The following is an 18,921-nucleotide window of genomic DNA, read 5'->3' as shown; positions in this document are numbered from 1 at the left end:
AGATACTGCTTACCACAAAGTTCTTCTCAGAGTGTTCTTCAACCAGGATGGCTGAGACCCTTCTATCAAGAGATCAAGCCTGCTGGCTCCCCATGACAAAGGAGCCCAGGGCATCTTTCTGCACCCCCAAATGTACCAGAGCAGTCCTTTGTTCTTCACCTCTAAAACAGGGTTCACCTCCTCTCTGTTTACTTCTTCCTGTTAACTTTCCTTCTGAAATCCCTGGAATATCTTCGTTAGTATTGGACTCAGTAAATTGACCACCATTTTAAGACATACAATGCACAATGGTCAGCTACAGAGATCAATGTTTCCCACCTTCTGCCTGGTGGAAACTGACTTAAGGCACGCTTATCTCCCCTCCCCCCATACTCTATCTGCACATACATTTTGTAAAGATTATGATGACCAGGGTGACACAGGCTTTCCACAAAAACCTTACGTGACACTCTTTGGTGAACTGGAATGTAAATACCAAACCCAGGGGATTCCTGTAACCCTTATGTACCCCTGTGCCCTCTGCCAGTTGGCATCAAGCGGTACCTGGGTCTCAAAACCCAACTTCAGCTGGTTTGGGTATATACATTTCTGAACATAATATTTAGCAGATTCGTTCCATGTTTTGCTGCATCCAGTTAGCATTTCAGCTTTATATTACACATTATTCTTTGTACGCTAGTCTGGATATATAGCTTTTGTAAACTAGTCTAACATGACAGTATTTCTAGAAGAATATACATTCAACCAGGCAAGTAAGCAAAGTGCCATTACCATATTTTTCTTGCAAAGGACTCTGTACGTCTTCACTTGTCTCATGGATTCTTTTTTCTTGTGACATCTCAGTGAAAAGCAGGTTTTACATTGAGTGCATATAAATAACATGCTAATTAAAATGGCATCAGTTCTCTCCAACAGCAACATTTCTGTGTATTGTATTATTATCACTACTATTTAACACTTACATTGCGGTGGCACCTGCATAATAAAGGTGAGCAAAAAGGAATCTACATGCTCATGTAATTTTTTCTGCATCATAATTCTGGCATCTATTAACTGCATCGGTCTAAATATCATTATATTATTAAAAGAGCTATGAACAATTTATGGGAACTGCAAGCATAAATTATCCTTGTGTTTGAGTATGATTCTAAATTATTGTTCATTTTATGTGCAAATTGGCATAATTAACATTTTCCCCCATTTGTTTGGGGAGGACTGTTCTAACATGATCTGTGCTACATGCTGGCAAAGAAAGTTCACTGTAAAAGCTATAGCAGCCTTCTCTTAAGCTGCCAAACTAGTTGTCTGAGTGGGATTTTCAAAAGTGCTTAAGTGACTTAGGAACACACAGCACATGTCCTATTGAAAATCACCTCTTTATTCATTTAACGAAGAAATAAACTCTAAAATAAAAGCAGCTTAAATGGTTTAACTCCAATAGCAGATAAAACCTTTCTCTGGCAGTTTTAAAAGCCATAGAGTGAAATTTACAACAAAATGTATTTAAACAAATGTATATTTTTTTCCAGTTGTTTACTATAGACCAATTATTTTTCACTATTCTGTATATATTTCACTAAGACATATCTCAGCTGCTGTTTGGCTGGGGAGTCTGGAGATATAAGTATCAGAATGATTGTATGAAGACTCTTAGGGCCAAATTATCCTTTAAGGATATGTCTACATTTGACTTTTAATCTTATTTTTAATATGCATAGGCTCGCATTATAAATGTTAGTGTAGACAGGATACATTACAAACACTTATTCCTTAAACAAGAATATGAACAAATACTTGTATCCTTTCTATACTAGAATGTATAATAATGTCAGTGCAATACAAGTTAAAATCTAAATAATGATTCAGGTGTAAAAACACACAATTACCGAAGTGTAAATCTGGAGTAGCTCCATCATCCCAGATTTACACCTGTGGAACTAAGGTCAGAATCTCTCCCTAAAACTAACAAGAGTGTTGTATAATATCTGAAAGGTAATTTTCCCTAGATTTGCAACAGTAAGGTCTCAGACTTGACCTATGACTTTGTTGTCACCAAGTATTATCATATGTATGATTTGAACTCTCGCAATTGCATGAAGGTTTGGCCTTGAACTCCATCTCACCTTCTAGGAGCTATAAAGATAACTTTCTTTAAATTTGCAATAAGGTGTCTGATTTGACATATGATCCACATATACAATAATTTGTTAATATTATCATTCCTGCAAAGCATTCCTCTATAACAGTTCAATAATAAGGCAATACAATGTCTTTCAATGCAGATTCATGTTAGTCTAAATTCTTAAAGTCTGTGCTTCAGGGCATGCAGTTCATCACATTTCTGTGTTGTTAAATGGCATCATCAAGCCATCAAATATTTCCAGAACCTAGCCCAAAATGAAGGAAAGGACAAAAGCAGCGTTTTGTTTAGTGTTCTGTAGTCGATATATATTATTAAACTAACTAATATCTATATGCTGACAGTGCTGAGGACAATAAAAAGTTTTTTCTAAGTAGATTAGGAACAAAATAAATCCTGTTAATGGTATAGGCTCATTACTAGATGGAGATGGCAAAACTGTCAATTCAGTATTCTGTTCTGTATTTGGAAAGAAGCAGATATCACATGAGGCTGACAAAGTATTTTCCAGTCCATTAGTAACCAAGGAGGATATTAAACAACATTGACTAGGGCTAACAATGTTTAAATCAACAGTCCGAGATAACTTGTACCTAAGAGTCCTAAAAGAGTTGGCTGATGAAATCTCTGGTCCAGTGATGTCAGTTTTTAATACATTTTGGAATACCAGGGAAATTCCAGAAGACTGGAAGAGTGTAAAGTTGTGCTAATATTCAAAAAGGACAAGTGGGATCACGCAGGTAACTTTCTCATTATTTTGCCTGGGATTTATGTCAGGCTGCTTAGCCTGACATAAATCCCAGGCAAAATAATGAGAAAGTTGATACAGGTTTCAACTGATAAATAATTAAAGGATAGGAATATAATTAATACCAGTCAACATGGTTTTATGGAAAATAGGTATTGTAATCTCATTAGCATCTGGTTGATAAAGATAACTGCACGTCTATGCTGCCATTAGACACCCACAGCTTGCCAGCTGACTCAGGATTGCGGGGTTTGGGCTAAGGGGCTGTTTATCTGTGGTGCAGATGTTAAGGCTCAGGCTGGAACCTGGGCTCTAGCACCCTGCAAGATGGGAAAGTCTCAGGGTGCAGCCAGAGCCCAAATATCTACACCACAATCAAACAACCCCTTAGCCCAAGCCCTGTGAGCCTGAGTCAGCACATAGCCCAGCTGGGAGTGTCTAACTGCAGTGTGGCCTTACCCTTAATGGAATTTGACTTAGTGGCATATGCCATTCTTATTAAAAATACTGAGCACTACATAATATAATAACTCACCCATGAGATGAATTAAGAATTGGCTATTTGACAGATCTCAAAAAAGGCACAGACTTTGAACAGTGGGGCTTGATTAACCCCTGGAATAAACTGCCAAGATAGTGGTGGATTCTCCATCTCTTGATGTCTTCAAGTCAAGACTGGCTGCCTTGATAGGCTTTAGCCAAATACAAGTTATTGTGCTTAATACAGTGGTAACTGGATAAAATTTACTGTCCTGTGATATACAGGAGGTCTAATGACCCCTTCTGGTCTTAATTTCTTTGAATCTATATCCTGAACTCCCACTTTAACACAAGATAAAGGGCTGGATTCCCCAGATAGGGCCAAAATGCACAAGGCACTAGTCTATGGGTTTTGTACGAAGGTGGTTTAAAGTTCTCCTCTGAGCACCCTGGTCCGATGCTGCTCCATACATACCATTCCCCTTGCACTGTGTTAGAGCAGCCTGAGAACTGCTGTAGCTTACACTGGCCTTTAATCACCAAAAAGGCAGTGGCAGATTGGTGTGACATAGGCTCACCCCAATCAAACTCTTTTTGCTCTAGGTATACCTCCTTCTCCCCAGGATCCCAGCAGCACAGACATTGTGTGGGATGCAAGCCCTCTTGGCAGCTGTCACCTTTGCACTGGAGCAATTCTCCCTGAACCAGTATGGCTGGATTTCCAGCCAAATTATGCTGGTGGTGCAATACAAACTGGTCACGCCGCACTCGGTGATCCGGCCTGGTATATATTAAAAGACTTTTCACCTGCCTTGCTCGTGTATCGAGGTATGTAACAAATTCAGAGCCTGGCTGAAAGCAGATAAACCAGTTAGGGTTTTACAAGACAAGACAACAAGCAAAAGCTTGTTTCACGGGCTGATCACTTGCCCATTGAACTCAAGGTGGGGAAGGCCAATAACGGGAGTGTGTTCAGGATTGGGCCTCTGCTGCTTTCATCCTTTCCTGGTTCATCGCCTTTAATGAATCCAGTTTTCTCAAGAAAAGCTAACCCCCCGCCCCAGACTTAGGCTTTGAAGCAAGCAAAAATATGGGTGCTCCTTGTCAAGAGTTGTAGCCACATAACAATTGGTAATAGCTTATAATTGAGGATTTGAGGCTTCTGGCCAAGGATCCCAAAGCATTTTTGTAAACAATAATGAATGTAGCTTCACAACAGCCCCAGGGAGTATGTAATTATTAATTGTATTCCATTAGCTTCTGGGCCCCGGAGAGCAGGACCCCACTGTGCTAGGTGCCCTACAAACACATAATCAAAAGATGGTCCTTGCTCCAAAGAGTTTATACTGTACTCTAAAGGTCTATGGCCTCACTTGAAACACGACAGCAGCGCAGCTGCAGTGCTGTAGCACTTCAGTGCAGACATTACCTACGCTGATGGGAGGGCTTCTCCTGTCCTCACAGGTACTCCATCTCCCCGAGAGGCCGTAGCTCGGTCAGTGAAAGAATTCTTCAGTCGATTAGTGCTGTCTGAGTGGGGGGTGAGCTCCGTGTAGCTACATCTCTCAGGGGTGTGGATTTTTCACATCCCTACGAGACGTAGCTGTACTGATGTAAGTTTCTAGCGCACATCGGCCCTAAGCGCAAAAATGAGAGGCAGCAAGAGGGCACACCACCTGGAAGATTGTAAGCAGTTTGATAAGCCGTGGTTGCAGAACACTGGCTGCCTAGTTATTGTTGAATTTTTGCTGGCATTGTGACAGAGGAGAGCTTGAAGGAGGACATTAAGCTGGCTCGGCAGATGTTCCATGCATAAGGGGTGGCCTGGGAGAAAGCATGGCTGTGTCTACACTACAGCTTACACTGGCCGAACTTATGTCACTCAGGGGTGTGAATAAACCATCCCCCAAGCAACAAAATTTACACCAACATAAGCACTTGTGTGTGTAGCACTGTGTCGGCAGGAGAGCTTCTCCCACCAACATAGCTTCTGTCACTCACAGAGGTGGTTTTATTATGCCGATGGGAAGGCTCTCTTCACCAGATGAGCTGCAGTGCTGTACATGTAGACATGCCCTTAGGAATATTTTAGTGAGGGCATGAGGAAAAGCGTCAGTTTCTTTCTTTCATTTGTGACGTTTCACTTTCCATATGTTTCTCCCCAGCACCACTTGATTGCTGATTCCCAGCTACTTTGTGCCCATCTTACTCTCTTCAGCTATTCAGGAAATCCTCTTTTTGTAAGAATGAATCTCTTCTGCTTTTCTCCTTAGAGCTAGAGCATCTTTGTTGTGGCTGCTGATTTTACGATATAATCAATGTGAAGCTCCTCCTTCTACAAATTGCTTCTTCCTAGCTAGCTATCTTGCCATCTTAAATACTTTAACCCTTTGCAAAGGCTGGTGACATAAGACTAACACAGTCACCTCCCTCTAGATCAATCTGAGTACATAAAACTATACCGCAAAAAAAAGGGCCAAATTGTATCTTATATCCTTTGCTAACACGGATTCCAGCCTAAACCTTGATGCTTCTCTACCTCTGTGCTTTAAATTAGTGAGTTTACATACTCAGATCATAGCGACAAGGGTCACACTACATAATCACTGGGAGGTCAGCTGCTAAGGTAAGGAGTGGAAGCTTGTAAACTGAACGATGAAGCGGCCTGTACCTAATCAGATCTGTCCCAAACAGCAAGTGTTTCTTTGGCAATGAGAAAATACTGTGGGTTCTTTAAGATTATCAGACTATAGTTTGGCCAGCCAAAAAAAACAAAACATTCAGAAAAGTTTGGCTCCAGAGAGTATCTCTATCTTGAGTAAGCAGATTAGGAATCACTTTTTCTACACTGTTTTCCCAACAAGAAGAGCTTTACATGTATGGCTTGCTACAGCTGTAGAAGTCTAGAGTAATTTAAAACAAAAAGCCCCTCAAGGAAGAAGTTTAAAAATCCCTGAATTCTGTTTCCAATTCAGGCCTTCCAGAGAAGTATAAAATGACAAGGTTCTCAAATCTCTGTTCTTGAGGCACTCATTAACTTCATCAATATTTTTAAAAACTACCCAACCCGCCCTCCTTCCCTCCCCAATTAAAATACTCCCAAACTATGCTTCTGTTTGCATTCAAAGGAAAAAAAGTTGAGCTTGTTTGGTATCCTGTCAGTCAATGCTGTCTCAGACCTCATCTCTTGGCTTTCCTGGGTCCCCGAGGCTGAGTGCTGTGGAGATGTCATGATCAGATCCTGTGCAGAGGATGAGTTCCATCTGAACTGATCTTGCAAGGCCTTTTCATTCAAAGGTCTTCAGCACTTCTCAGAAGGTCTCATAGGAATGGGCTCTAAGAAAGCAGCATTAATCAGCTTCCGCTGGAGCATGATCCAGAATGTTCTAGCAAAGTGTGATATCTTTGCAGAGAAGGGGAGAGGGTTATAGGGTGATGATGACTCCTATTTTTTGAGTATATCTTATCCCTACTGAGCTAGCAACCCAGAAGCAGCTTTAGGGGTCAGTGAAGCCAGAGGAGGTAATAAAGAATGAAAGCAAAAATACACATGCATGTAATATTAGCTCAGTTGTGTAAAAAAAGCATGAAGAAAGATTTGTATGTTCTCAACCTTCCATACTAAAATGAGGTACAGACCCCCAAACTATAGGGATTTTGAAAGATATTGACAGGGCATCTCAAGGTGTTTTGCTGCCCCAGGTGAAAAACATTTTTGGTGCCCTCCCAAATGCAGCCGACCCTCCCCTAAACCCAAAAAAGTAAAACACACAAAAAATGGCCTACCAATGTGGCAACCCCCCTCACTCAGAAATTGGCTCTCTCCCTCTTCCAGGGACCCGGAAGTAGGATGTCTGGCAAAACATGGGATGCTAGAGAATGCTTTACAAGCATGAATAGACTAAGCCACACTACCTGGTGAGCTCTAGGGACATATTAATATCCCCAATTTACAGATTTAAAAGCAAGGGGAGTTGCCCAAAGAAGGCCATGGCTTAGCTGGGAAGAGAACCCAGGTCTTGACTTCCACTCCTGCACTTTAACCACAAGCTCAGCTTTCACCTTTTGTGGAATTTGAGAAGTCATGAGGCACAAAGGAGCCTCAAGCCCATCCTTGTGTGCACGGGCCTAACCAGGGAAAGACGGGCCCTGTTGGAGCACATTGGAGGACAGATGGATCAGTTGGCACTAAGTTACACGGGGGTGACATTGGAGGATCAGCGCCGTCTATGGAGAGACTGTATGTTCTCCTGCGAAAGTGGATGGAAATGTGTGTTGCCTCTGCGTTTGACAGCAAGGCTCAAGCGCTAACTTTAGTAGTCTTGAGACAACTACAGAGGAGAGGGAGAAAATCACGTCTACACTACATTTCACTTTCAGAGTCAGACACAGTGTTCTGTCTTGAGATAAATTAAATGACCTGAGACAGACATTTTGTATGTTTTGGTTTTTGCTGCTGGTATCTATTCTGTTGTGCCTGCTGCACACTGTAAATACTGCTGGGCCTCGGGCTTTGCCTGCTGTTATGAATTGTGCGGTGCTTGTACATATATAAATACGGCTGGGTGTTTTCCTGAGACTATGGATTTTATGGTGCCTGGGAGGGGCATTTATAGTCACTGTTTGTTTGTTTTTTGAGTGCTGCTACACATTCTGTAATGTTTGTTGCAATCTAATAAAGATACTTCGATTATCCAGAAACAGAACTTTATTGAGTGCAAAAATTCAGTGCACAAACTCAAAGTGCAGACAAACCCATGCTGTCATACAAATGTCAAACAATTTAACAGGGTGAAATTTTTAAAATGCCAGTTGAAAAGAAAGTAAATAATCATGTCCATTTGTAGAAACAAAAAGGTAGTTCTCCATATGTTCTCCATACCCGTAGTGGTAGTTTTCACAGGCCAGAGTATCTGAAGCTGTGGTTTTCCTTGCTGTCCCCTGTCCTGGAGTGGCAAAGATAAGGATGTGGTCCATGATGCCACATGGTATGTTAGTGGGGTGTGGGGAGCAGTGACACTGGAGGTCTCCAAAGAGAGCAAAGGCTGGTGAGTCCAGGATTTAAGCCAGGGCTTGCTGCATTTGGCTTCATAGATGCCGACTTCGTGGGTGAAAAAATTTCGTGGGTGAAAAAATTTCCATGGGGAAAAATTAGAGGGTGCTCTGCACCCACTGGCAGCCAAACTCCCCCCCCCCCCGCCTCACCTCCACCTCTGTCTCCCACCCTGAGCGCTGTAGCAAGCTCTGGGAGGGAAGGGGGAGGAGCGGGAACGTGGCGCATTCAGGGGAGGAGGCGGGGCTGAGGCGGGGATTTGGGGAAGGAGTCAAATAGGGGCAGGAAGGGGGCGGAGTTGGGGTGGGGACTTTGGGGAAGGGGTTGGAATGGGGGCAGAGAGGGCGGGGCAGGGGTGGAGTCGGGGCAGGGCCAAGGGCGGGGGGGGTTGAGCACCCACCAGCACCATTAGAAGTCGGCACCTATGTTTGGGTTTGCTGCCTAAGAAGACCCATCATGTCGAGGTGCATTTCCTGCTCCTTGTCCTGCTGTGAGTGCTAGGCCTTTTGCCTGGCTTCTCTGTTTTTCTCCACCCTCTCAGTCATATTGGCCCTTCAAGCCATTTGTTCACAGTCCCATGCAGCCCTGGCTTGTAGGAGCTTACAGAACATCTCCTCCCTGGTTTACTTCCTTCTTCTCTTCATCAAGGTCAGGCATTCTGCAGGCATGGAGGGGACACATGTCAAGGCCTCCACACCAGAAGCTGCTGATAAAGAACAGATGCAGGTACCATTAGATTTGCAGTTAGAATGGAAAGAGAAAGATAAATTTCCAAACTCCCTCCCCTGATTCCCATAAATACTGTTAATAAGAAACATTTACTAACCCTTCAGCTTTGGAGCGTCTGGACACAGCACCACTCTCCAGTGCCAACCCTGGTGAATGTGGCCTGGCACGGAGGATGGGGTGGAGGCAGGGTTTTCTGCCACATACAGCTGTACAATGTCTGGCCCCTATTCCATGGGTATGAGCCTAGGGCAATGACAATGAATACTGGCAGTATTTTCCGCAGGCAGTGGTGATTTTGGCTGATATCTCACCCCTGAGGGTCACAAAGGCACAGAGAGCCCAGCGGCCACTGACATCCGGAAGCCACCGGGGACCACATGCCGCAGCCTGTTTGCTGTGACGTGATGTCGTGCCATGATGAGTGGCATGGGAAAGTGCCAGCTGAACTCATGCCTTGCAGAGTGGCCTGGGAAAGTGTCCTATCACAGAGGAAGAAATGATACCGCCCTCCCTACAAACCTTTGGGAAAGGATTGGAGAGGATGGCCATGAAAGTTTCATCAAGATCTTTAAGGAGGATAAAAGGGACATTCCTATTCACATGCACAAAGTGCTCTGCATGACCCCACAACCACCACCTACCCCCGCAAGTGAATTAAAAGCAGATGCCAACTCTACCTCTGTTTGTTCTACCTCTGCCTGGACATAGGAGAACAAATCGAAAATTTTCTCACCATATACCAGTAAAGCAATGAAAAGTTAATATGTTTGTCTTGTGTACTTGGGGATGGGTAGCTGCTGTCTTCTTTAAATGGCAAGGAGATGGGGATGGGGAAGAGGAAGAAAAGCACATTAAAAAAAATTGTAAGGAAAAATGCATGCACTCACTTACCCAAGGTCCCTTCCCCTACATCAGTGGATTCATCTGCAGTCACCTGGCAGGACTGGCTAGACTCCTGCTGAGTTTCAAAAAGGTTTTGGCTTGCGGCATGGTTTGAGTCCCCCACCCTGTCTCCTGTTTACTGCAACTCTTCGTTCTCACTGTTCATGGCAGGGTTCTCTGTCTTGGGCTCCTCCAAGGCACCCACAGTGGTCTGCAGGCTGATGATGGGTCTCAGCTAGCATAGCATGCAGTTCATTATGAGAGCAGCACGTCTGTAGAGACGCATCAGATTTCTTGTTGGCCTCCTTCACCTAGTGGTATGACTGTTGAAGTTCCTTCCCTTTCACATCACTGCTGCTGATCCTGGTTCTATCCCTTTGCTTGCATCCCCCAGACAATCTGCTCGTAGATGTCCATGTTTCTATGACTGGTCCGCAGCTGTTCCTGCGCAGCCTTGTCCCCCACAGGTCCAGGTGATACAACGTTTCTTACCTGCTCCAGGCAGGAATGCGTCAAGTAACTGTGTGCATGGAGACGACATGGTCAGTTGGACGCACACAACAAAAGTCAACTGCCAGGTGGCATTCTGGACAACCAGAAAAGGGCATTTCAAAAATACATGGGGCTTTTAAGGCAGGGTGGGCAGGCTTTCAGTCCCTGTGACCCCTTGGCATGGAATTTTAAACTGTGAATGGAGTGGTCGCTGTTGCAGGGACTGGGTCATTGTGGGACAGTGCCTGGAGGACTTTTAGGATCGACACAGGTCACACAGCATCTACATTCTCATTGTGTTGGCCAAAGTAGTTAGATCATGGCTCTGTGCCATTTGGAGAGGTGGTTTGACTGTGTCCCCGTAATGGGCTACTTATATCAGCTGGAGACAAATTTGAGTGTAGATACATGCCTAAATAGGTCAACCCAAGGTGACTTACATTGACCTAACTTTGTAGTACAGACCAGGCCTTAGCATTCTTGTGTCTGGCTAGGGAGGTGGTGGAATCTCCTTCCTTAGATATTTTTAAGGTCAGGCTTGACAAAGCCCTGGCTGGGATGATTTAGTTGGGGATTGGTCCTGCTCTGAGCAGGGGATTGGACTAGATGACCTCCTGAGGTCCCTTCCAACCCTGATATTCTATGATTCTATGATCTGCTCCAGGACACAAAGCAAACCATTAATGTGGAAGCTCATGCTGTTGAACACAAAGGCGTTTGTGTGTCGGTGTGAGAGAGAGAGAGAGATTGCTGTGCAGAGAGCCCAGGGAGGGAGGCGAGGGCTGATGTCGGGGTTTCCCCCACCCCCTGTCTCAGGACTGGTTGCTTCCTGCTGCTGTCTGAACTTACAAGACAGCATGCTGACACACACACTGCCCCCCAAAACACACTGTCTCTCTCCCCCCTCCATACACACACACACTCCCTGTCACAAACTCTCCCCCACCGCCACTTCAGTTGAAAAGCAGCTGGCAATGTAGTAGGATGCCCATGGAACAATGGGTTTGCGAAACCTCCATCATGTGATGCTATGCCTGCCCCATGAGGCATTGCAAACCCTTCCCAAAGCACCCTGCGGCCAGTTGCGCAGTGGGATAGCTACCACAGTGCACGGCTGTCTTTGCAGTTCAAGAGCTGCTAATGTGGATGCGCTCCAGCGTCACAAGGAGCACAGTGTGGACACGCAACAGCGATTTAATTCCAGCGTTTTAATAAAAATGGGATAACTTGTGGCGCAGAAACTTGCCAGTGTAGACGTACCCTAAGGCAGTGCTTCTCAAGCTGTCTGATGTGGGGGACTGGCATTTTTTTTTTCCAATGTGCGCGCAGACCAGCAGCCGACGGCTCGCGGTCCGCAGACCACCACTTGGCGTAGCACTGCTCTGAGGGACCTAGCTCCTATTGACTTTCAGCGAGAGTGGTCACCTAACTTCCCTGCACTTTTGAAAATCTCCACCAATGTGAATGAGGATAACATACAGTGCTGAGAGTTTTATTAGCTGGGTACTTTTTACTCATCTAAATCAAAATGAGAGAAAAAAATCAGGGTAGGTCCCTTCCCTTTGAAAACAAAATTCAGTCATTCCTCCCACGCCCTACACACTGCCACTCTTCTGACCCTGTGCTGCGCCGTTGTAGCCACGTCGGTCCAGAATATTAGAGAGACAAGGTGGGTGCGGTAATATTTTTTATTGGATCATCTTCTGTTGGCGAAAGAGACAAGCTTTCAGCTACACAGCGCCCTTGAAGAGGAAGAGCGCTGTGGCGCTTGAAAGCTTCTCTCTCATCAACAGAAGATATTGTTGATCAAACTATTACCTTACCCGCCTTGTCTATTTTATGCCCCTGGCCAACATGAACGTTTTTAAGGCTGGCCTGGAGAGGCTGCTATAAAGCAGCTTGGCTGACACCGAATCACATTTAAATTCGCAGTGCAATAACCTGCACCAAGAAGGGCCAAGTAGTGATTCAAGGGCACTGGCTTTTTGCATAATTTTTCCAGTGCCATACATTTCTGTAAAGGGTGCTAGCAGAATAGAAATGCTCCAAATGTCTTTCATAAAACATCCTACACGGAACAGAATTACAGTGTCCCAATCACATTTCTTTAAAATTAGCCCAATTTAATATATATAAAATGGAGCCGAACAGGATGATTTTAAATCATTGGTTCCTACATCCACTGTAACATTTTACCTTCCTGAGAGCTCTGTGTTTAATCACTGTAAACACCCTTCAGCTAAAGTATTTTGCTAAACAGAGAGGTGGATTATTTAAACTCTTTCGGCATGGAAAACCCACAGTTTGTCCACCTCCAACAATCTATTCTCTCCTGGAGTTGTCACAGCAACAACTTTAGCATTTGAAAGGAATCTACTTCAATAATCTAAACCTCTGATCTCTGACAGGCTTATAATGAAGGAACAGTTTGTTAATGCTGACAAACATTTTGAAAAACCTAGAGGTGTGATTATTTCATGTTGTTTAGGAAGTCAGCACTACCCAGTCAACAGAACAGCATTCTATGAAAATATTTATTCATGCAATTTCCTAGGGAGAAAAACAAATGCTGATTATACAGCTGAACTGAGATTCAGGCCCTGTGATTTAAGGGCTGAAGGTTTTTCTTTGTCTCCTGCACATTTATAGCACACATTTTCCCACTGATTATGTCATGAGGATCTTCAGGGTAATGCTAAGCAGATACAATTCTCAAACAAATCTTTCTGCTTTAAAAAGTCATGATAAAAAAAGAATGAATTCGATCTACTGCAAAGTTGATCTCTTGAATACCACATTTGTAACAGAAAAATAGCCAGAACTGTTTCATCAACCAATTGCCTTTGCTAAAGTTGTTTGTCCATTAGGAAAATAAAATGATCCTTTTCTTGGACAAAGAGGCAGAGGAAGGAAAGACATCAGGAGGAAGAAGTTCTTTGTGGTGTTCTCAGCAGAAGGAGCCATGAGCCTTGCAAAACTGCAGCTATGCAAAGCAAAAACTGCAACACGAAAGGAACTCTAGCTGTACTTTGTAAGTCAAAGATATAGTTACATTGTGGGGGCCCATTACTCTTGGAGCAATTTTCTACTGTAGCTAGAGTGCTCCAACTGTCCTCAGGGGTGAAATCCATCATGCTGCAGGCCGCATTCTATCAAGCGGTGCTCAGAGAAAGGGTCAAGTGGTCCGCTGCCATGCTGTTTGAGCTCATCAGAGACATATTTAATTTAATTAAGGTTGTCAGCACTATTGATTTTGGCAGTTTCAATTACCGTGCTGTTATGGCTTCTGGATCTACTGATCTGTGATGAGCCCTATCAGCACTGGCACACATTGAGGAAAAAGCCCTTTGTCTCTTTTAAAACCTGACACATCCTGCCATAGGCCATAACTTATTACTTTTATCCAGCCCAGCTCCTCTTCTGTACCTCATAATTAATTTCTCATTAGACAGCTCTTTATTGTTTAATTTGTGCAGTTTATAATCAAATTGGGCACATTAATTGTAGCTGAATTTAAGGCTAATGAAAAATAAAGGTTTTCAATAACTTACTCTTCAATTATTTCAGACAAGATAAAATAAAACACTTTAAGAGTTGTCAGCTTTTTAAATTATAAATTAGGTTGTTTAAAGAGCATGGGCATTTAGGAAGCAGTTATCACACATTTAGTAATTATAAATCCTATGCTGCAATACAATTATTAGGATATATTTACCGTTCCCCTTAGTTTTTTTTCACCCTGTTATTTAACTGCATAACATCTTATTGTTGCTAGGCAAAAATAACTGAATTTGAAGGCTATGGGCCCAATTCTCCTCTCACAGCTGTACATCAGGAGCAACTCCAGTGGGGCCAACAGAATTATACTGGGGTAGGAAAAGGGGGAGAGGATAATCAGAGTTCATGGCTGGAAATCATAGCAAAGATTTTACCAAACGTTGATTTTTCCTTTAGACAGCATTGGAGGATTTAGTCCTCTTTCTTCAAGGAAAAATATAAAGTACAGCATTTAATTCAAAATGCTTTTTACACATATTAAGGCCAGATCCTCGACTGGGGTAAGTCAGCAAGCTCCCTTTGATCTGGCCCACTAACTAATTTACCAGTGTGGAGCAGACACATAAGTATCATTGTCCTCATTTTACAGGTGGAGAATCCGAGGCAGAGAAGTTAAGTGACTTGTTTCAGGAGGTATGTCAGAGAGAAAACTAGTCCTTAGGAGTTCCTGGCTCCCGATCCTGGTTTGTCCTGTAGCCACGGGACCACACCTCTCACAGTTTCTCAGAAGTAAACTACAGTGGCATGCCTAGCTTTTTCCAGTCTATAACTGATGAGCATTATCCACCTGGACAGCACACTTCAAAGGCAGAGGACAGCTGTCCCTAAGTCCTGCAGAATGTGCTTGTACAGTACTGCTCAAGCGAGTGGATGCTTTATAGACTTGTTTCTATCGGCCAGCAAAAGTACAGGCTGAAATCCTACACGTACAACACCGAAGCCAAAACCCAGGTAACTCCTGGTTGGAAGTTCAGTTTCTGGATATCTTTTTAATTAAAGAAAATCCCCCACAACCTGCCACTTGCAAAACAGATATTAAATCTGGGCTGTGGCTGCAAGGTGAAATTCAGGTGCTCAGATAAGGCCAATTATAAAGGAGTGGTGTTATACAGGAGGCAACTCTGGGAGGGCTTCCCTCGTTGTAGCAGCATCACATATAAACTGGAAATACTTTCTGCTATAATGAAGTGTGTTTGTCTGCAATACTCTGGGTGAAATCGTGGCTCTGTTGAAGTCAGGGTGAGTTTTGCCATGTACTTTATTGGGACCATGATTTCACCCTATGTATTGACTGTGAAGATGGTCCATGCTACTTAACATTTTAGCCCAATTTGTCTTCACTGGCAGAAAATGCCAGGAAAGGATAGGGGTGTTGTTTGATCGAAACATGCAATGAAATTTAGGGTCACAAATTGAACGTGACCATCACCCCAAGAGACATGCAAGCTGCTTGGAGTGGAAGAGGTGCACAGATAGCCTGAATAAGGACAGAGGGATTTTGAGAGACTTGTGGTGAAAGGGGTTGTACTCACGACCCCAACCTTGCAACCAGTGTACAAGAGAGCAGATCCAGCCAGGGGAGTGGTATGGCATGTACTGCATCATAGCATGCTGGACAGCAGCAGCATGAGCGCAAGTCAGAGTGATGAACACACAAGCATGGGGCTGGAAAGGAGGCGACTGACATGAATCATCAGGAATAGCAGGAAGACAACAGATCAGCAAGACTTGAGCTCTATGTGGTGAGGAGCTACAGTGCAGCTTCTCCTCACGCCCCTATGACATAACACAGTCAACGAAAGCACAGGCCCACCAGATGGATCCCAGTCCCCCACTCATACCTCTAAATTAAAGCTTCCTGAGGCTGCTTTAACTTACAGCCTTCTGGCATTGCTAAATTCACTTTTGAAGGGCAGAGTATATGGTATAGTTGGTTTTTCCCTGGCTGCACTTTCTCATTTGTTAGCCACATCCTCTTTCAACGGGCCAGGATCGGGGTGTGGACTGCTGATATCCTCCCACATGCGCAGGAGCAGCTGAACTGCATGCCGGTTTTCCACTCCATTGTCCAACTGACACCGCTTTGGCCAGTTTTGCGCCCTACAGACCACAGGACAATCAGACCTTTTAGCTGCTAGTTGGCCTATAACGCTAAAGAGGGCTGCCAGATTGGTTGTACATGTGCTGTGTAGGCCTCTCCATCCTTTAATTTAAAAGCAACAAGGATTTGTAAAGCAAAATTTATTTTAAAATATTAATAATAATCGTTCCCAGGCAAAAGCCATTTGCAGCCAAGTTTCAGCTGGGGAGTAAACTTTTATTAGCCAAGAAATGAACTCATGAAAAGAGTTGCTTATAATGGAAACATTGAGAGACTTCGGCAGCACTATTAGCAGGTGCCGCTATTATGAGAGTGATAGTGTGAATAATGCCTTTAAAGACGCAATTGCTATAGCAATGCCCACCCAGGCACCTAAAGAGCTTGTCCCTATTGCTGTTATGAACCTCAGTTTAAAGAGGTTGGATAACTTGGCCATAAAATTATGTTCCAGGCTGAGACTGGGGAAGTAAAGACACAGCACTGCAGGGAAGTTAAAAATTAAAAAAAAACACATGGGCATTTTGGAGCACATTTTTCTTCCTTTGTTGCTAAAAAGACTGCTGCTTTTTTTTACAATGAAACTTGGCAGGTTATCAGTCAATAACATGAACAAAAATATTGGGAGACGTAATTTTTTGTAAACCTTGGACCCCATAACAAATCACTGGCACGTTATATTATTTATATAAAATTTACTGGTACAGCACCATTAAAGTTCAGAAACCAAAGCACACTATTGTCAGAAGCGGGTATTATTGTACAAAATCAAACCCAACTAGACAACGTACAATCAAAACCCACTTAGAGAATGTTGGAGTTCTCTCTCGGACTCTCAAAGACAAGGGCACAAAGGCTGAAGTTACATCCTTTACCCACAGTAAGCAGTAGGTAAGCACATACTGCAAAGTATCAAGACCCTCTCAGCCTAAACCAAAAGGCCAGTGAAGTCGATGGAAAGACTCTCATTGGGATTTGGATTCGGCCCTGAGTGATTTTATCTGATATGTTGCAATTGCTAATAGACCTATTAGGATAGATTAAAGATGGAGTTTCTGCTTCAGCTCTGGTTTTCATATCTTTTGTGGGGCTGTTAGATTCTTAGAGCCTGATCCTTGAAGATACTGGGCACCCTCAACTCCCATTCATTTTCCTGTGTTCAACAGCACAGGCCCAGGCCCTTAGAGCCAAATAGATACATGTTTTCAGCTCTCAGTGACCAAATCAGGGGTAGTGTACACCTATCTGAGGGCAGGAATTGGCACTAATGATTTTTGAGTATGCAGGAGTGAGGGTGTCTGTTTTCATGCATGTTGAACCCATATTCAAACTGCCTTAGGATATGACAACAACTATAATGCAACTATTCCAATCAACAAAGCAAGATCAGCATGACCCATGATCCTGGAATGACAGGAAGGTATTGAGAGAGGGGCAAATAGATAGGGAAATAGCCCACTTCTTGCTATTCTAGGGGGCTGGCCTACCCAAGCACAGGACTCACCGGGAATATGCACTTCCCCACCTACCCACATTCCACAGCTATCCACAAACTCTTCTAGGCCACACTGCTAATTCAGCTGAACTTTAATCTGAGCGTATGAATTTGGTTCAGCGGGCTCAAATCCAGCCAGTTGGAATGGATCATATTCCCCGCCCCCTCCGCCCCCACCAAACTATTTACCCAGCCCTCAGTGATTTTGGCTTAAGAAGTACACATGCATGGCATAGGATAATAGGACCCACACCTTCAATGCCTAAGAAAACTGACATAAAAGAGGCACAGTGTCCCCTTTGGAATTGAATGTTGACAGAGAGCGAAGGGTTTGAGCCCAGCTGCAGATACAATATTCGTTGAAAACTAGAATCCCACTCTGGGGTTTAAATGAATTGTACTGAAGTAGCATGTAGCGCATATAGGTACTGGCACAGGTAACACTTCAACAGCTCAAAAGATATACAAAAGCGAGGTCAACTTCCCAGTGAAAAGTGATCAATTAAAATTTATCTACCTCATTCTCACTGCCAGGCCTGCTCTACATATACAGATGCAAGTCAAGCCTATGTAGTTACTGACAGCTGAATTGACCATGATTACTTAAACCAACAGTTATGCAGAGAGGATTTGGAGCAGCCCCTCAGCTGCACTGAGTTTACACTTGGTACAGCTGAATGGGAAGGAAAGGTAGTTCTAAAATGCCCTCCACTCCCCAGTCCTTTGCAACCAGGGACCAAAATGGCCTCTGATATAACTTAGAGCAGCCTAAAGGCTGTGCTAAATTGCACTAATTGAATTGGTCTTATAGCGACCAATGGAGTACAATACACTCAGTCCCTGAAATACACTTTGTATGTAAGGGGGAATCCCTGGCTTCCCCTTTAGGGCAGCTTTCTAGCTGATTTTCACTGCTGAGACAACACAAAGCAACTGGCACTCAGGAGGTGCTCTTTTAATCTTTTCAAGCAAATGACAAAAGGTTTGAGCTGTTTGGTTTATAAAAATAATGTGAATATCATTATAAAAATTAATAGTAATTATTTGCTTGACCTTTTAATTCTGAGTCAGTAATGAAACTGCATCACATTTCCTGTATATAGGATGTGGGATGCACAATGAAGGTGGAAAGTAAGAACTTTGAAAATGGACACATACCCTGCTTATTCTAATAGTCTCCACTTCTATTCATTATGAGCAGAATCTGTTTTCAGTACAGGGCCTGATGGGTGCAGATGTATATTTA

The sequence above is a fragment of the Chelonia mydas genome, chromosome 4 (assembly GCF_015237465.2).
Source record: "Chelonia mydas isolate rCheMyd1 chromosome 4, rCheMyd1.pri.v2, whole genome shotgun sequence".
In the NCBI taxonomy this organism is placed as follows: Eukaryota; Metazoa; Chordata; order Testudines; family Cheloniidae; genus Chelonia; species Chelonia mydas.
This window is presented reverse-complemented; position numbering follows the sequence as displayed.